This window comes from Lissotriton helveticus, chromosome 2_1, assembly GCF_964261635.1.
Source record: "Lissotriton helveticus chromosome 2_1, aLisHel1.1, whole genome shotgun sequence".
Taxonomy (NCBI): Eukaryota; Metazoa; Chordata; class Amphibia; order Caudata; family Salamandridae; genus Lissotriton; species Lissotriton helveticus.
This window is the reverse complement of record NC_136059.1, coordinates 2,014,396,973-2,014,416,179: the sequence shown is the minus strand read 5'-3', so window position 1 is coordinate 2,014,416,179 and position 19,207 is coordinate 2,014,396,973.

Below are 19,207 nucleotides of genomic sequence, written 5' to 3'. Positions count from 1 at the left end.
TGACTGTATGGGTATGTGAGTGGATGTCTGAGTGGCTGAATGGGTCAGGGAGGGGGTGACTGAGATGGCTGTATGAATGGGTAAGTGGGTGTATGGTCCTGTGAGTGAGTGGCTGTATGGTCTCCGAGTAGGTATGTGAGTGGCTGCATAAGTCTGTGACTGGGTCTTTTAGTGCCTGTGTAGGTGTGTGAATGGGCCTGTTGGTGCCTGCATGGGTGTATAAGTTGGTGTGTAAGTGCCTTTGTGGATTTGTGAGTATATTTCTGAGTGGCTGTGTCCATCTGTGAGTGGGTGTGAGCGTGTCTGTGAGGGTCTGAGTGTGGGTGTGGGAGTGGCTGTGTGGGTCTGTGAGTGGATGTGGGGCTACCAAGTGGGTTTGTGAGTGTCTGTGTTGGTGTCTGAGTGGGTCTAAAAGAGTTTTTTCCAAAGTGTGTCAAAATTCATGAATTCTTCTTGGATTCCCCCAGAGGCTGCACTGAGCCTCGCGGGGTATCTGTGGACTTACGAAGTGGCGATATTTTTTAAAATTAATTTTCATTCCCAACATAGGTCACTTAGACCCTCCTCTAACATACCCATGGGTTCAGGGTAACTCTACCCTGACCCCTTCAATCATTTTAAAGATACATTTTAAGACCTCAGGTCCATTCCTCGATACTTGAAATGGCCTCCGCAAGTTTCTAGTCAGGTTGTGGTCAGCCAAACATGGCATTTCTTGACATAACATAACGTGTATGTGTAAAGTGGACGTTCACCACTACGGGTATCTTGGCACTGAATAACAGATGTTTGTTGTTACCCAACTCAATGGTACTCATTTTATCGACCTAAGATTGATGAAAGGCTGAGTGGACCTGCCGGGATTTGAACCTGTGATCATGAGGTCGAACACAGGCCCCTGCAGTAGACGCATTAGTCTACTGAGCCACAAGACCCGGATTGTGGCCTGTGACTTCATGGATCTACGGTAGGGGATCCGTGAGGTTCTGCGTCCCTAGATATACAAATTTGTTTTTTTTTCATAATTCCACAACTTCTGAAAGGATTTACACCAAATCACAAAAGGGCTCTTTCTGGATCAAGTGCTATCTCTATGCCAAAGTTGGTATTATTTTGTCCAGCAGTTCGGGCTATAGTCATGTTCAAAATCACTATGGGAAATTGCATGGGAAATGCACATTGTCGACCCTCTCCCCCCTCCCCCCTTTTTCTCTTTACCTGCTTGACGAAATACTCTAAAACTTTCCATGCAGAACTTGAAAATGTTTTAAAGATTTGTCAAGTAAATGTAAATGTGGGTGTACTTGTAAAGCGCACTGCGACTCCATGGAGTATCCTGGCTCTGAAGACCGCTGGGGAACCTGTCCTGGTTTTCCCTGTGAGATGGTCCCTTTCTGGGTATTTCCAAGGTGAAACTAGGGGTCCCCTGCGTCTGTGGGGGGCCGTTGTAGAGATGAGGCAAGCTTAATGCCCAGAGTTGCAGAGTGTGTTCCCTGGTTAGAGTAGGCACCGAGGCGAGAATTATCAAGTCCGTTTTGACCCTGGTCCACGACCCTGCCGCGTCGGGAATTGAACCCTGGACCCGGGCCGTTCTCTGCTTACGGGTCTGCCACCTCTAACCAGTGAGCCACACCACTCCAGTGGTGCCATAGTTATAAGAAAACCCCAAAATACTTTTCCTATGGAAACTAGGTCCTAACTATAACTACCTACGTGCAAGTAGGTAAGAAATATATATATATATGTAGATATATATATATATATACATGTTGCTTGGAGAATAGTTGTTTCCATTTCAATCGAGAAATTTAATTTTCCACCAGAGGCATGGAACGGCGATGGACACCTGCTTTGCCCCAAGGTAGACATTTCTTCACATGGGCTGTTGGGAAATGCGGGTGCTTGTCGCTGACCATAATGTACTGTGGAATGAACATGTAATATGTTGGATATGGTATAGTGAGGATTTATTTGTGGTTTGGAGGTGGACATTGGAGTCAGCTGAATAATTTTTTGAATGTATAAACCTCAATTCCATCAATTAAAATTTTGCAGCACATATGAGTAGAACTCAGGGGAAGTTTCTTGATGTTAAATATTCAAAATCTAGACATATTTGCATAGAAAAGTAACTGCTGGAAACTCTACATTTCATCCAAAGAGGTTCCACCTCGCACACTGAAAGACCAGTATTCCTTATGAGGGATGCTCCAATTGAGCAGGAATTGTAGCTGTCAGGGGGATATAGTGAAGGGCCAGGAAGAGGTCCTCACTAGATTTGTACAAAGAGGATAATCAAATGCCACATTGGATAATGAATACACATTAAATAAAAAAAAAGTAGGGAGGAGCTTCTTTTTACAAATGTCCCAAAACCCTAGATTCGACAATAAGATTGATACTTGATTTCAGCAAACAGGAGAGGGAACTACGGTCCATTGTGAAGAGACACTGGACATTGGTCCAGGGAGATTGTGTTTTAGGGCCCTCTCTGCTTAAGGCACCTTCCATTGCATTTCAAAAGGTTCCCTCTACGAGAAATGCCTTAGTTAAGAGAAGTCCAGAATTAGTGGACTAGTAAAACTGGTTACAACCTAGGAATTGTTTTTACAAATGTAGCTTGTGTAGGGCCTGCATAATTGGGAAATATATCAGTGAATATACCACACCTTTCAGTGAGAGACCTAAAAAAATCAAGGGGTTATACAATTGTAAACTAAATATGCTGTATACATTTCAGAGTGTGAGTCTGAATTGGACTATGTAGACAGCACCGAATGGCAGGTCCATAAATGGATTCTTCAGCATTTACGAGCAATTACCTAAGTGGATCAATCCTACCCGGTCGCCCACCACTTTGCTACATGTCATAATAGTGATCCAAACTGCATTAAATATTTTGTTATTGGTTTAACTTCCATATTGATTTGAGGTGGCATTCATGAGACTACTAAGACAGTTGGAAACAAGTTACATTTTAACTTTAGACCCCAGATTATCTAATGGTTTGAATCAGGATTATGATTTTTTTACATTTTTTAGACCTTCTCCCAATTTAATATGATATGTATTTGAACTATTATGGTATTAGTTAAAATAGCTGAGCTGCTCCCTTTCCTGAGAGTTTGTGTATAATTTTCACAAGATGGGTATGTATGTGGGTAATGGTTTCATGCTGATGTGTAAGATCAGTCATATGTATATATTATTATTTTCACTCTGTATTTTTATTTAAATGCAAATTTTTACGCCTTTTTATTTGCCATTTGAAATGTGAAGTTTTGATCATCTGGTTATTACGGGGTATGACAATCTAACTATATGATTTTGTGGTTTGTGGATATTCATTCCGTGGCTAGTCTATGTGAATATATATTTGGATAGAACCATCTCTAAAGCATAGGGCATTTGGTTCACTCATTTAGGCTAAGTGGTAGGTGACTGTAATCATAAAGTTTTAAAGGATTTATCCAGTGATATAGATGGGTGACAGAACAAGTGGTGAAATGGATGAACAACCAAATGCTGTAATGTAATTTTGTAATTTTATTATGTTTACAATGCTTATTGAATTGCAATAGTTTCATCCAAATGCATTACTTTCTACATTGGCTACACAGTTATTATGCCTGCTTAGCACCACTAGTAATTAATATGATGAATTTAATGATTTTAGCCCATACCAATGGATGTATCTAAACGTGTATGTATTTTAGTCTGTGGCAAAAATCATTTGGCGGTAAAACACAGATTTTATGACTTTTAATATTATTTAAAATATTTTAATAACATCCAACATATTTTTGAAAATGAAGTCCACTATTATCCTGAGGTACTCAGAAGGCAAGGGGAACCTCATTCACTGACTAACAGTGCACCGGGAGACGCATATGCAGAAAGGATGTGTGGCCTCAGACCACCTCTCAGCCATCCGACTGTATGGGGCTTACTGGAGGTAACAGGAGGTCTTGTTTGCCCCTACGGACCCTCAGAAGCCAAGGGGACTTCATCCTCCACCCAGCAACACCCCAGAAGGCGCATTTGCAGAGTGGTGGAGAAAGGGGGTGGGGCCTCGGTAATTTGCCTATTTTTTTAAGAAGGGGGCCTGTGTGGCCCCAGGGCCCCGCCTCCATATATAATATTTTTTTATGGGAGGAGGCTGATTTTGGCCCTGGGGACCTCATTCCCCGTGACAGGCTTTCATGTTTTTTGTTTTGTTTGTTTAAAATGGAGAGGGGGACTAGTGCAGTTCCCTCCCAGGGCAAATATTGCCCCGGGGACCCCATTCCTGGGGAATGGCCAGCTCATAGGGGACCGTGAGGGAAGCCTCAAGGCCCCCACAATCCCTGCCAGCCCCCAACCTCTTACGAACATGCAGCTCCCTCTGTGCAAAAGCAATTCTGCTCCACATCATGGAAGCAAGAGCATTTTTATCTGCTCTCGCTTCCATGAAGCCAAGCATTGTTTGCTATGGCTGGGCGGGAGTAGTGCTCCTGCCCAGACATAGCAGACTGCAATGCCCCAGAGGTGGGCACTCTGTAGCCATCCCTGGGGTTGGCGGTCACCAGGGCCAACTATGGCTCCACGAGGGGGGCCGTGAGGCCTCCCTCTAACAAATATTAAGCCCAATGGAGTTGGTGGCCCCAAGGGCTGTGAGGGGGCTGGAGTCTCCCCACACATTTTTATTTATTATAGCCCCGGGGAGGTGGCGGACCCCAGGGCAGAGGGGGAGTACATGGTTCCCCACATTTTACTATATTAGCCCTGGGTAGGTGGCAGTTCCTGGGGCTTTCTAGACCAAAAGCTACCTTTCTGCCAAATATGGTGTAATTCCATTCAGCAATCCAGGCTGTATCTGTGTCTAAAGTTTCCTATGTAAATTAACATGGAGAATAAGAATTTTGGGACCCCGCTTTTTCTCTGCCCCCGCTTAACAGATTACCCTGAACCTTTTAGGACAGCAGCTGAAGTGACTTTCATATTAGTTTTGAAAACATTTTGCGGATTTATAAAAACGACATCAACATTTTTGGCAAATGAAAAAATGCTCTGGAAACTACATCCTAAGTATAACTACCCACTGGCGACTGAATATATATATTCACTTAAAAAACCATAGGTTTCAGGCCTTATATAGTTAGGAATTAGCATTTAAAAAACCATTGAAATTGCTCCTATATAGTTAGTTGTACTAACTATATTTCGCGCACCCGCAATCCACTGCTGATGATGTCACATATTACATCATTCATCTCAAATGACATCACTGATGACATCTCATTTGACATCACTGATGACATCATCCAGTGACTGTGTGTTTCTGTAAAATTTAAATATGCTTTACATATTGAAGAATGAGTGGATGTATAAGTGTCTGGATGAAGGATTTAGTAGGTGCGTGACTGACTGTATGAGTGAGTGATTAAATGTGTCTTACTAAATGCATGGGTTAGTGACAAAACTGTCTGAATGTGTGCATCAGTATGTCTGTTGTTGTGTAAGCTGCTGCATGTGTTGATCAGTAGCTATATGAGTGGCTATATGGGTTATTGATTGGTTGCCCAAGTATTTGAATGGGAGACTGAGTGTGTGTGTGGGTGGCTGGGAGGTGTGTGACTCTGTGCATAGATGTGTGAGCAGTTGATTCACTAGGTGTATGAGTTCAAGAGTGCATGTGGAAACAGCTATATGGGCGGTTGACTGTGTGCATGGGTGTGTTGGTGAGTGAATGGATACCTCAGTGCTACATGATGTGCAAGTGTGTACATATGTAAAACACAGTGCATGTGAGAGTTGGCATATATAAATGACTATACATGGGAGCAAGTGAATGTGCGAGTGTCTATATGGATCATTGTGTACTTGTAACAGTGATTGTATAAGAGATTGTATGTGTTAGTAAATGTTTGAATAAGTAAGGTGTTGTGTGTATAACTGTATAGTTGAGGAAATGGAAGTGTGATTGATTCTTTGCATGACTGACTAGGTGTCTGAGTAACTCCATGTATGAGTGGCAGTGTGTGAGTGTCTATATAGGTGTATGAGTGCATATGATAGTGTTGTATTGATGAGTGACTGTATGTGTGAGTGATTCTATGGGTGAATGAGTGAATGTGTGTGTAGACCTAGGAATCAGTGAGTGCGTATGTAGTAACTGGTATTGGTGTGTCAATGGTTTCAAGAATGGTAGTCTGTATTTAACACTGGGTGTATCAAAGGTTATATTAGAGTGTGAGGAGGGGCATCGTATTATCACATGAATGATATCATCAGTGATGTGATCAGTGATGTCAAATGAGATGTCATCAGTGATGTCATCAGTGATGTCATTTGAGATGTCATCAGTGATGTCATCAGTGATGTCACTGACCATGTCATGAATGATGTAATATTTATTATTTTTTTTATTTTTTTTTTATTTTATATTTTATATTTTATATATATATATATATATTTATATATATAAAATATTTTATAATTAATATAATAATAACATCATCAGCAGTGGATTGCGGGTGCGCGAAATATAGTTAGTACAACTAACTATTTAGGAGCAAATTCAATGGTTTTTTAAATGCTAATCCTAACTATAAAAGGCCTGAAACCTATGATTTTTTAAGTGAATTTGCAAGGTTTTTAAAATGCTAATTCCTAACTATACAAGGCCTGAAACCTATGTTTTTTAAGTTAATTTGCAAGGTTTTTTAAATGCTAATTCCTAACTATATAAGTCCTGAAACCTATGGTTTTTTAAGTGCATTTGCAAGGTTTTTTAAATGCTAATTCCTAACTGTATAAGGCTTGAAACCTATGGTTTTTTCAGTGAATTTGCAAGGTTTTTTAAATGCTAATTCCTAACTATATTTGGCGTGAAACCTATATTTTTTTTCAATAAATTTCAATGGTTTTGTAAATGCTAATTCTATTAGCGAATAACGTTTATATATGTTATTATCCTTCTGGGACCACCTAAGCAGCCATCTTGTTTCTCAGGAGAAGTGAGGCACAAGAGAGCACAAAACAAGAGTGGAAAATGCAAAAAGGGGCAGGGTTGAGACCCCCTGACCCCCTAGCCCTTCTCAGGGGGTCCCAGAAGGACCACCAAGTGCAAAAAAACATTTTTTTATTTAAATTGCGGGGTACGCGCACGGTGCGCGTACCCTGCGATTTCTTTTTTAGTTTTTTTTGTTTTTGCCCTTGGGGGTCCTTTTGGGACCCCCTGAGAAGGGCTAGAGGGTTGGGGGTCTCTACCCTGCCCCCTTTTTGTGTTTTCCACTCTTGTTTTGGGCTCTCTTGTGCCTCAGTGCACCTGAAAAACAAGATGGTGGCCAACACTTCCTGGTTTGGACAGTTTGGAATGTTGACAGTCGACTGCCAGCCAATCAGAAACTTGCTCGCGCACGTAAGGGTACGCGCACGTACATGTACGGTACGCGTACCGTACGAGTATGGTGCGCGTGCGGTGAGCGCATCTAGATATATAATTTGATCAAATTCAATTTTCTCAACAACTACTGGAGGGATTTTCACCAAATATAGAAAAGGCACTACTCCATACCTGTCCCTACCATTTTGCCAAGTTTGGTGTAATTCCGTTCAGCCATTCGGGCTGTAGCCGTGTCTAAAGGTCCCATAGAAAATGCCATTTGAAAAATTTCAAATTCAATTTTCTCAAGAACTACTGGAGGGATTTTCACCAAACATAGCAAAGGCACATCTGCATACCTGCCCCTACAATTTTGCCAAGTTTGGTATAATTCCGTTTAGCCGTTCGAGCTGTAGCCTTGTCAGAATGTCCGCCAGTAGGTAATATATATATATATATATATATATATATATATATATATATATATATTTATTACCTACTGGCGATAGCCAGTAGGTATATATAGTTAGGATTGTTTTCCATAGGGAAATCGCAACATTCTATTGGGAATAACTTTGGCGCCGGTTGAGGAATCTTCCAGAAATTTTCCTCAACTTTGCCTCGCGGTGCTCCGCTCCTTCCCTGAAAGTTTGGGGGGGATTCGTCAAGCGGGGGCCGAGATAAAAGGGGGCCCCCAAAACATGTTTTCCCCATGTTAATTTCCATAGGGCGGTTGGACTCACTTTTAGCCCGAACGGCTGAATGGTTTTCCACCAAACTTGGCAAAATTGTAGGGACTGGTAGCCCGATATGCCTTTGCTATGTCTCAAGATATGTGCTCCAGTGGTTTTTACGAAAATTAACTTTGAAAAAATATATATTGGGCTACATTGGGCTATATATATGTTAGAGCCCAAATGTAGCCCAATGTTGCCCAATGTAGCCCAAAGATGGCCACCAGAGACAAAAAAAAACAAATGTAGCCCAAATATCAGCCAGATGTAGCCCAACTATAGCCCAATGACAGAATATCCCAGAGTGTTCTAAAGAACAACTAGAGCACTAACAGTCTTACTTATGACAAAAGTATGGCACACCTGAAGTCATCTTGATTGGAATAAAGTGTTAACACTTAAAACATTTAATTTGCAAAGGAACAAAATGAGGGGGTTCATTTTGCCATAGAAATTATGATTAGTGCTGAAGAAAGAAAAATTAGGGCACATTTTGAGTGACTTCTCAAATCCTCTTATATTTCATTAAAAACATTCTGATATGCAGTCTCCCAAGATGGCCACCAGAGACAAAAGAGCCCAAATGTAGCCCAAATATCAGCCAGATGTAGCCCAACTATAGCACAATGACAGAATGTCCCGGGGTGTTCTAAAGAACAACTAGAACGCTAACAGTCTTATTTATGACAAAAGTATGGCACACCTGAAGTCATCTTGATTGGAATAAAGTGGTAACACTTAATACATTTAATTTGAAAAGGAACAAAATGAGGGGTTTCATTTTGCCATAGAAATTTTATATATATATATATATATATATATATTCACTGAAAAAACCATAGGTTACACACCAGTTATAGTTAGGAATTAGCATTTAAAAAACCTTTGACATTCACTGAAAAAACCATAGGTTTCACACCAGTTATAGTTAGCTGGAAATTTTACTCGCATAAAACCATTGAAATTCCCACGTTATAGTTAGTTGGACTCACTATAACTTGCAATGCACTGCTGATGACGTCACATATTACATCACTCATGCATATATTTAAATATTGAAACATTACTCGCTAATATATGTATTCACTAAGATACACTTAATAAGCCAGTTAACCAATCAATTTTTTTTTAAAAAACACTGAAAAACCATAGGTTTCAGGCCTTATATAGTTAGGAATTAGCATTTAAAAAACCTTTGAAATTCACTGAAAAAACCATAGGTTTCAGGCCTTATATAGTTAGGAATTAGCATTTAAAAAACCTTTGAAATTCACTGAAAAAAACATAGGTTTCAGGCCTTATATAGTTAGGAATCAGCATTTAAAAAACCTTTGAAATTCACTGAAAAAACCATAGGTTTCAGGAGTTATATAGTTAGGAATTAGTTTTTAAAAAACCTTTGAAATTCACTCAAAAAACTATAAGTTTTAGTGGTGTTATAGTTAGCTGGACATTTTACTCATACAAAACCAATGGAATTGCTCCTATATAGTTAGTTGTACTAACTATATTTCGCGCACCCGCAATCCACTGCTGATGATGTCACATATTAGATCATTCATGACATGGTCAGTGACATCGCTGATGACATCTCAAATGACATCACTGATGACACCACTGATGACATCATCCACGTGACAATCACATACACCTTTTCATACACTAATAAAATTTTTCATCACTGTTTGTAAAATACAGAGTATCATATTTAAATCCATTGTCACAGCAATAGAAGTATCTAAAAATCCACTCAGTGATTCATAGATGTATACACACATCTAATCACTTACCTATGGATTCACTCATACATGCTGTCAATGAACAATAGAACACTATCAAAAATACTTATACATCTATATCGACATTAAACAACAGCACGCATCCTATTCACATATGAAGTCATCCTACTCACTTATGCAAACAATGGATCATACTTACATATTTACTTAGCAAAACACTTATACAAACACCACTTCCTCTATTCATTTAGATAGTAAGTCATACTTAGTGAATTATAAAATCATTATTACAAGTATACAGTTATCCATACAGTCACTCACACAATCATTGTGTCTTATGTATACTTATTTATATACAACAACTGACACATACACTGCCTTTTATTTTTCTAGTTTGTTGGACCTGTACCTTTGAGAAATATATTTGCTCATCACCACACCCATAAAGAGATTCCCTCACCCAAACTGTTAGAACATGTAGTTTTAACTTCATATATCTACTGAATCAACTATTGACACATCTTTGGACAGTCACACCCCCCCACCGAACCACACACACTTTCACACTCCCATACAAATACTCAGTTAACTAATCAATAACTAATATAGACTTTCACATAGCTAGTAACCAACTGTCGAATCAGTTTACACAACAACTGACAAAGTGATACAGATATTCACACAGTTTAGTCACTATCCACTATATTTAGTGAGACATTATAAAGTGGTCAATTAAACAGTCAATTACACTGCTACTAAATCCTCCATCCAAATATTTATTTATATATATATCCACTCATTCTTCAATGTAAATTGCTATATATATAATGCATATTTAAATAACGAAGCAAACCACATTCACTGGATGATGTCATCAGTGATGTCATCAGTGATGTCATTTAAGATGTCCTCAGTGATGTCACTGACCATGTCATGAATGATCTAATATGTGCCATCATCAGCAGTGGATTGCGGGTGCGCGAAATATAGTTAGTACAACTAACTATATAGGAGCAATTTCATTGGTTTTGTATGAGTAAAATGTCCAGCTAACTATAACACCACTAAAACTTATAGTTTTTTGAGTGAATTTCAAAGGTTTTTTAAAAACGAATTCCTAACTATATAAATCCTGAAACCTATGGTTTTTTCAGTGAATTCCAAAGGTTTTTTAAATGCTGATTCCTAACTATATAAGGCCTGAAACCTATGTTTTTTTTCAGTGAATATATATATATATATATATAATATATTCATTGAAAAAACCATAGGTTATAGACCATATATAGTTAGGAATTAGCATTTACAAAACCTTGAAAATTCACTGAAAAAACCATAGGTTATAGACCATATATAGTTAGGAATTAGCATTTAAAAAACCTTATTTTACTCACACAAAACCAATGAAATTCCATATATAGTTAGTTGTACTAACTATATATCGCGCACCCGCAATCCACTGCTGATCATGTCACATATTACATCATTCATGACATGGTCAGTGACATCACTGATGACATCACTGATGACATCTCAAATGACATCACTGATGACATCACTGATGACATCTCAAATGACATCACTGATGACATCACTGATGACATCTCAAATGACATCACTGATGACATCACTGATGACATCTCAAATGACATCACTAATGACATCACTGATGACATCACTGATGACATCTCAAATGACATCTCAAATGACATCACTGATGACATCTCATTTGACATTACTGATCACATCACTGATGACATCATTCATGTGATAATACGATGAACCTCTTCAGACTCTAATATAACCTTAGATACACTCAGTGTAAACACAGACTCGCAGATTGTCACTCATCCATGAAGTTACACACACACCTAGTCAGTCATGCAAACAATCAATCACACCTCCATTTCCTTAACTATACAGTTAAACACCTTACTTATTCAAACATATACTAAACATATTTACTCACTTATACAATCCTGGATACAAGAGCACAATGATCCATACAGCCACTCACACATTCACTGGCTCTTATGCACAGTTATTTATATATGTCAACTCTCACATGTACTGTGTTTTACATATGTACTTACTTTGACATGTAGCACTGAGATATCCATTCACTCACCAATACAGTCATGCACACAGTCAACCACCCATACAGCTGTTTCCACATGCACTTTTGAACCCATACATTATGCACAGAGTCATACACCTTCCCAGCCACCCACACACACTCTCAGTTTCCCATACAAATGCTTGGGCAACCAATCAATAACCCATATAGTTACTCATATAGCTACTGATCAACACATGCAGCAGTTTACAGAACAACAGACATAATGATGCACAAATTAAGACAGTTTAGTCACTAACCCATGCACTCAATGAGACACATTTAACCACTCACTCATACAGTCAGTCATGCACCTACTAAATCCTTCATCCAGACACTTATACATCCACTCATTCTTCAATATGTAAGACATATTTTAACTTTACAGAAAAATACAGTCACTGGATGTTGTCATCAGTGATGTCATCAGTGATGTCATTTGAGATGTCATCAGTGATGTCATCAGTGATGTCATTTGAGATGTCATCAGTGATGTCATCAGTGATGTCATTTGAGATGTCATCAGTGATGTCATCAGTGATGTCACTGACCATGTCATGAATGATGTAATATGTGACATGATCAGCAGTGGATTGCGGGTGCGCGATATATAGTTAGTACAACTAACTATATATGGAATTTCATTGGTTTTGTGTGAGTAAAATAAGGTTTTTTAAATGCTAATTCCTAACTATATATGGTCTATAACCTATGGTTTTTTCAGTGAATTTTCAAGGTTTTGTAAATGCTAATTCCTAACTATATATGGTCTATAACCTATGGTTTTTTCAATGAATTTCATTGGTTTTTTAAAAGCTAATATCTATAGCTGTAAAATTTATTCTTCTTTAAATCCAAAAATATATTTTATATGTTTATTAATAATTTTTTTTAAATATTTTTTTGTTTCGCTCCCGGTCCGCGAACCGGGAAGCTTCCCGTTAGCTCAATTTGATTCCGCGATCCGGTCCGCGAACCGGTAAGAAATCAACATAGTGACGGTATCGCGTTGCCGCGTAATGCGTCTTATGACGTACTGCGTTAGCGCACCCGGAAGTGCCCCGGGGCGCGGACCGAGGCGCGAAACGCAGCTCCCCGGAAGCGATCCGCGGCGCGAAAGCGCGACGTATCGCGTTGCCGCGAAATGCGTCTTGTGACGTATCGCGTTAGCGCACCCGGAAGTGTCCCGGGGCGCGGACCGAGGCGCGAAGCGGAGCGACCCGGAAGCTAACCGGGGAGAGTTCCGCAGCGCGTAACATGAGCGTGAGAGGTCATGTGACTTGTTAATAAAACTTTTCATTGGTTCATTTCACTTTTAGTTTCATAATTATGGAAGGCTAGGTCAGGTGACCTAAAAATAACACTTTTCATTGGTTGAGAAGTATTGTTTTTTCCAAATGATGAAAACCCCTCCTTCTTTCCTCACTCTGACTTTCATCATTGTGAGAGGAAGACCTATTTTGCTTGTTGGAAGACCTATTTTGCTTGTGTGAAAATGGCTTCATTGGTTGCTTCAGCTGGTGGACCCCCACCACCACCTCCACCTCCTCATGGGAAGAGAGGACCACCTCCCCAGGTGATTACCAACACTGAGGAGGAAGATGAAGAAATGGATGAGGAGGGAGAAGAACCACAATTCCTGGAAGAGTTGCCCCGGGTTTCCAGAAAGAAAGCCAGTTTCATCTGGCAGTTTTTTTCGATGCCTCGTGGACAAAAAAAAGTCAACGCGAGGTATGTCACCTGCCTCATATGCAAGGAACAATTGTCCAGAGGGACGGACAAAAAATACAGTTATGGTAATCACACCATGCATAGGCACATGACGAGGAAACATCCCCTAAATTACAGCCGGGCGGAATTAAGGGATATGCTGGACAATCCTAGACCAACTCCTGTGGCCAGACCAACAATACCGGTTTCTTTAACACCAGAGGAGGCACGGGAAACTGTGCCAAATATCCAACAAAATTTTGGGCATATGATACATTTATGTATGCACTGTCGTGCATTATTAGCTTGTGGCAACATGAGCATCAATGCACTCAACCTTGCATATGAACACCATGATTGCCCTAACCGCCCCCAGTAATTTTTTTTTGCTCCTGTTGAGCCCTTTTCAACGCCTGTTTTTTGTTGTTTCCCCCCCCCAAAAAAACCAAAAAAAATATAAAATCGTTCAAAAAATACAAAAAAAACAAAAAATAAAAAAAAAATATAAAACAACAAAAATATAAAAAGAAAGTTCTTTTCAGAACTACCTTCCCTTTCAAAAAAAATTGCTACAATGTTTAGCACTCTGGCAAGCTCTATTTCTTTTGGTTCGCTCCCGGGTTAGCTTCCCGGTACGCGGACCGGGAGCTAACCAAAAAAAAAAAAAAAAAAAAAAAAGTGTAAGTATAAGGAAAGTAAACAGAGAGTGATGTTAAAAGAAAGACAGCTATAGGGAGTAAAGAAGAGATACTGTTTAATAGATCTATTTACCGAAGATAAGACAGAAGAGGGTATAATTGTGAAAAACAAAATAGATAACGAAGTGAAAGAAAAACAAGCATTGGCATAGCCAATAGGTCTCGCCTTTGGGACCTTCTAAGTATTTAGTTATGCAGCATAATATCCTTGGTGCAGCAACATCAACTGTTGCATGGCTAAACACGTATAAGGTCCCAAAGGCGAGACCTATTGTCTATGCCAATGCTTGTTTCTTAAGTAGTATTGCAATACGTCTGACTCTTCCATGTGAAAAGATCTTATCTTGTGCTCTAAAGATTGCTAAAGTCTCGACAGAGAACAGGCTAGGCTGTAAGTAGGGTAAATTGCGCTTGGTGATCTGTTTGAGGGAGCGTCTGCTTTGCCTGGTGTCTTTGGAGAGCAATTTTGATTGGTATACTGGACAATGTTAGTTTTATTGGTCCAGTAGACAATTAAACTGCTGCATGACCACACTGTGTGATCCTGGGCACACTTTACAAATCCTACCTACCATCCAGCGGCTGAAGTGCAAATTGTAAAACCTGATAGCTGGGCACAATTACAGTGTCATTGCAGGCACACCCTGTGTGATCTTGGACATTTATCACATCTCAAAGTACTTTTAAATGCTTGAGCTTGGGATAAACCCTAGAAAAATACTCTCATGCATTTGACCTACCCAGGTGTTTGCTGCTACGTGCTTGATAAGAAATAATGCAACACACAATTGCAACTTCTGTGCCCCTTCCAAATAAACACTAGAAATCAGAGTTGTAATTAGTCTCTAGAATGAGTAAGATGCCCTCCAGCCTCCACTTGAAAGCAGGGGTGTATAGTTTGAGGGGAGTGAGGGGGGGGGCGAGGGAGGCATGCAATACTTTAACGCAGGTAAAAGTGTCCAAAGTCACACCATCTGCCCACTAAAGAGCGGCTCGCAGTGGCCGGCTGGCCCGGCTGATTAGGGGAGCTGTTGGTGCCGAGCCTGGTGGGGCAGGTCCCAGCTGTGCTCTGCCGGGCTGCAGGCAGCTCAGTTATTAGGCAGCTGGTGGCATGGGGACCACTGCTATTCCGTCTGTAATGTGCCCGAGCCTCCCGGCAGGCGGGGGGATCACAAGAGCGACCGCTCCCACCCTCGGAGGCTAATTAATTGGCAGAACAAGAGCGCATTAAGGCGGATATAGGAGGGAGCCCTGTGCTGGCACCTTCTGAGTGTATGAGCTAAAGGCAGGTGGTTGTGTGTTTCAAATGCCTCTCAGACTACAAAACGCAGCGAATGCTACGTCCAAATCTGAAATTAGGAGTGCTCGTGTGCACGTGCCTAGGTATGTCTATCTAAGTGTGTGTGCTTCATAGTAATAGTCTATGTGTCACTGCATCTTAGACTGTGTGCCACTTTAAGCATGTAACAGTGTGAGGGTATGCACTACTGCGCTTGTGAGTCACGCTGTTTGCGAGTGGGTTTGTACCTGACAATTACTGACCTTGCAGTTGTGTGTGACTCACTCTGTGTCTGTGCCACTTTATGCGTGTGCATTTAACCTTGAGTGCCTGTGTATGTGGAGCGTGATGTACTGCGTGTGTGTGCGCGTGTGTGTACAGCGAGTTACTGTATGTGGCCTACTGTCAGTGTGCGTGTGTGAGCCACTGTGTTTGTGTGCGTGTCCCACGCTGTGCTGTGTATCTATCTATGTTTGTTAGTGTGTGTGTGCTGCTGTGTAGGTACCACTGTATGTGTAAGCGGGTGCTGGAGTGTATAGACAAACACACGTGAATCCTCAGTTTGTATGCAATGTACGTCACACGTAATTTACGGTCCTGTTCCGCTTTATTTTATTTTGATTGCAGTATAAAAAATGCTTGTTTATATTAGACTGGGGAATACAAACAGGAATCTAGTCTTCAAAGGGAGAGCTGCATGCCAATGTAGAACAAGCACCGGCCAGCTTATAACCCTACTCTGCGATGTTCTTGACTCCCATGCCATTGTTCACCATTTGAGTGAAGTCATGACCCCGCCTACCGAGCGGGGTAAGAAATGCTGTTCACAAGTGTGGTTGTAGCTGTCTGGGCACTTAAATATGTTGCAGCTGTCACGTTACTTAAAAACATTGTGAGAGCCTAAGTAAAACTAGAGTGAATTATCGCATGGCATTTTATGTACAGCCCTAATGCTGCTGCGGCAGAATGGCACCATGTCCTGGAAATACAATAACAGAGACCAGAGCGTCTGTAAATGTCCATGAATCGGGCACCACGCTGAGCCAGGGAAACACTCGAACAATAACAAGGAGAAACACGAGAGATGGCCTGCGGCCGTCAAAGTGAAAGTACGGCCGGCGGAGGAGAAATGCGACACGGCGGGCAGGGGAGGGGGCGGAGCGGGGAGAGCGGCATGAGGGTGTGAAGCAGCAGGGGCCTGAGACGAGGCCGCCTTGCCTTTGATGTGGTAATGGGAGGCAAGCGGCTGGTGGCATTGTGCACGCGCTTTCACGTGCACTGGAAGAAATCGCCTGGGAATCGCCTGATCTCGGTAAGCTCTGTTTAAGCTGCAATAGATCGAGCTCCCGCTCTCAATGCGCACATGCGCATTGAGATAGGTCGCTCGACCTAAAAAAGAGAGTATAACATTAACAAAGAAGAGTTTCTTGGAGAATGTAAGTGAATGTTCAAAATAAGATTAAAACATGGGGAATAACAGAGAGAAAAAATAGAAAACAGAAAACAAAAAATAACAGAAAAAGATTAATTGAAACAGCAAAGAAATGTAAGTAACATAGAGCCATATCATCAACATAGGCAATAAAAGTTTTGCAGCTTTTATTGGCAGAAATGTGTCGCTAAAGCTGCTTTTGCGGCAGAAAACTGCCACTAAAACTACTTTTGCACCAGTTTTCTGCCAATAAAAACAGCAATAATTTTATTGGCTGTGTTCATAATATGCCCCTTAGTGTGCTTCAACTACACAGAGAAAGCATTATGAACAAATAGTGATACAGTGATCAGTCAAAGACACTAAGAGTAATAGAGACGGAGTGAGTGAACAAGAGTGAGGAACTATGAGAAGAGAGGGACTGAGAAAAAGAGTGGAAGGAGTTGAGTAAGTAGGTAATAGAGAAAGGAATGAGGGAAGTAGCAAAGGCAGGAAACTGAGGATTAAAGAAATGAAGCAGTGGAACTAATAGTAGTTCAATGTGATAGAAATGTAACGAAAAGAGTACAAAATATTTACCTTATAATTGTCGTTAAATTACTCACTTTTTGTTTTTATACTTTCAATCTGTGAAAGAGAGAACAAACATTTGAAAAATATTAAAACATGTATTTAAAAATTACAAAAGACAAGGGCAAAGATTGAAGGACAAACAGTTTTTCAACAACTTTGACACTTACAGAAGCTTCTGCTTCTCCAGGCCCCCTACACAGTCCTAAAGATATACATTTTAAACTAACAGTATCTTGATGCAGATGAAGTGAGGCCTATCTTAAAACATGGTGCATATTTTGCATTGCTGTTGTTTCAGAAAAGTGTCGCAAGACACTAAAATTTTTAATAATTGCTTCAGGATGCCAATAAGATGTCTACTATCCAGAGTTTTGTTTCAGGTGAGGCCTACTCAGGGTTGCAGATGAAATTTCGAGTTGTTGAAGAGAATAGAGGACATAATACATGTGAAGGTCTACCAATGAAGTGAGTCATGTCCACTGCACTCTTCAACAAAGTCCAAACCTCCTATGTTTCCCTGGACAGACCTAAACTTGATCTGCACAATGTGATTCGTAATGATAGGAAACACAGGTGATGTAATTGAAATACATGCAATTTATTTTGCTCATTTCACAATCACATCACTTGTGTTTCCTTTGCTTAGGTATCTCATTGTGCAGATGTAGTCTAGCATATGAAAGAATACGCAGAAGTGCAGCACTGCATGCAACAACTTTGACACTTACAGAAGCCTCACCTTCTCCATGCCTCCTACACAGTTCTACATATACATCATAAATGCAAACAGTACAGAATTAATTATACATGTTAAATGGTTTATTTTTGCTGTTCTCAGAATGTATCAAAATTCACTAAAAACAGTGACTTGAAGGTATTCATCATGTAACAGCGGGGAAAAAAAAACACAATCAAAATGATTGTGTTTAAAAAACCCATACAACATCAGAAATCAAAATTCAGAACTCCTTAAAGTTAACTTACTTTCCATGACGTCCAAGGATGTCCTATGAACAGCTTACACTCTTTTGTGCTGTTATTACTTTCAGCCCGCCACTTTCTGAAAGAAAATCTCCATCGTTTTTAAAAACACGTTACATGCAATAAATGACTTCTTGCTCTCTACCACAATTTTCCACAAGGCCAAATCTGGTCAGAGCCATTTATAACTCTTGGATTTCTTGTAAGCCAATCCCGTCATTTGGCATTTCCGCAACTTTCAGAATTAAAATGTTGAAGATCATTTTCACAATCCTGGAATAGTAATATCTTCCCCTTCTTGCTCAGTCATGTTCTACTTTTCCTATGACACTGATACAAGCAGACTTACACTACCTCTATGACTACTACAATTATTTAATTCTCTACATCACTTTTAATCACAAAGCAATGTAAAACAGTAGACAGCATTGCAGACTTACATTCCCTCTACTCCATGTTTTGATTGGCTGCTTCAATTAGTTTATAAAAAGAAACAGTTTTTCTGAACTCATTCAAAGTGCACGTATTTCTCCATAATGTCCAGTCCTATGGTTAGAAGTTATGTCTCTGAACTACACT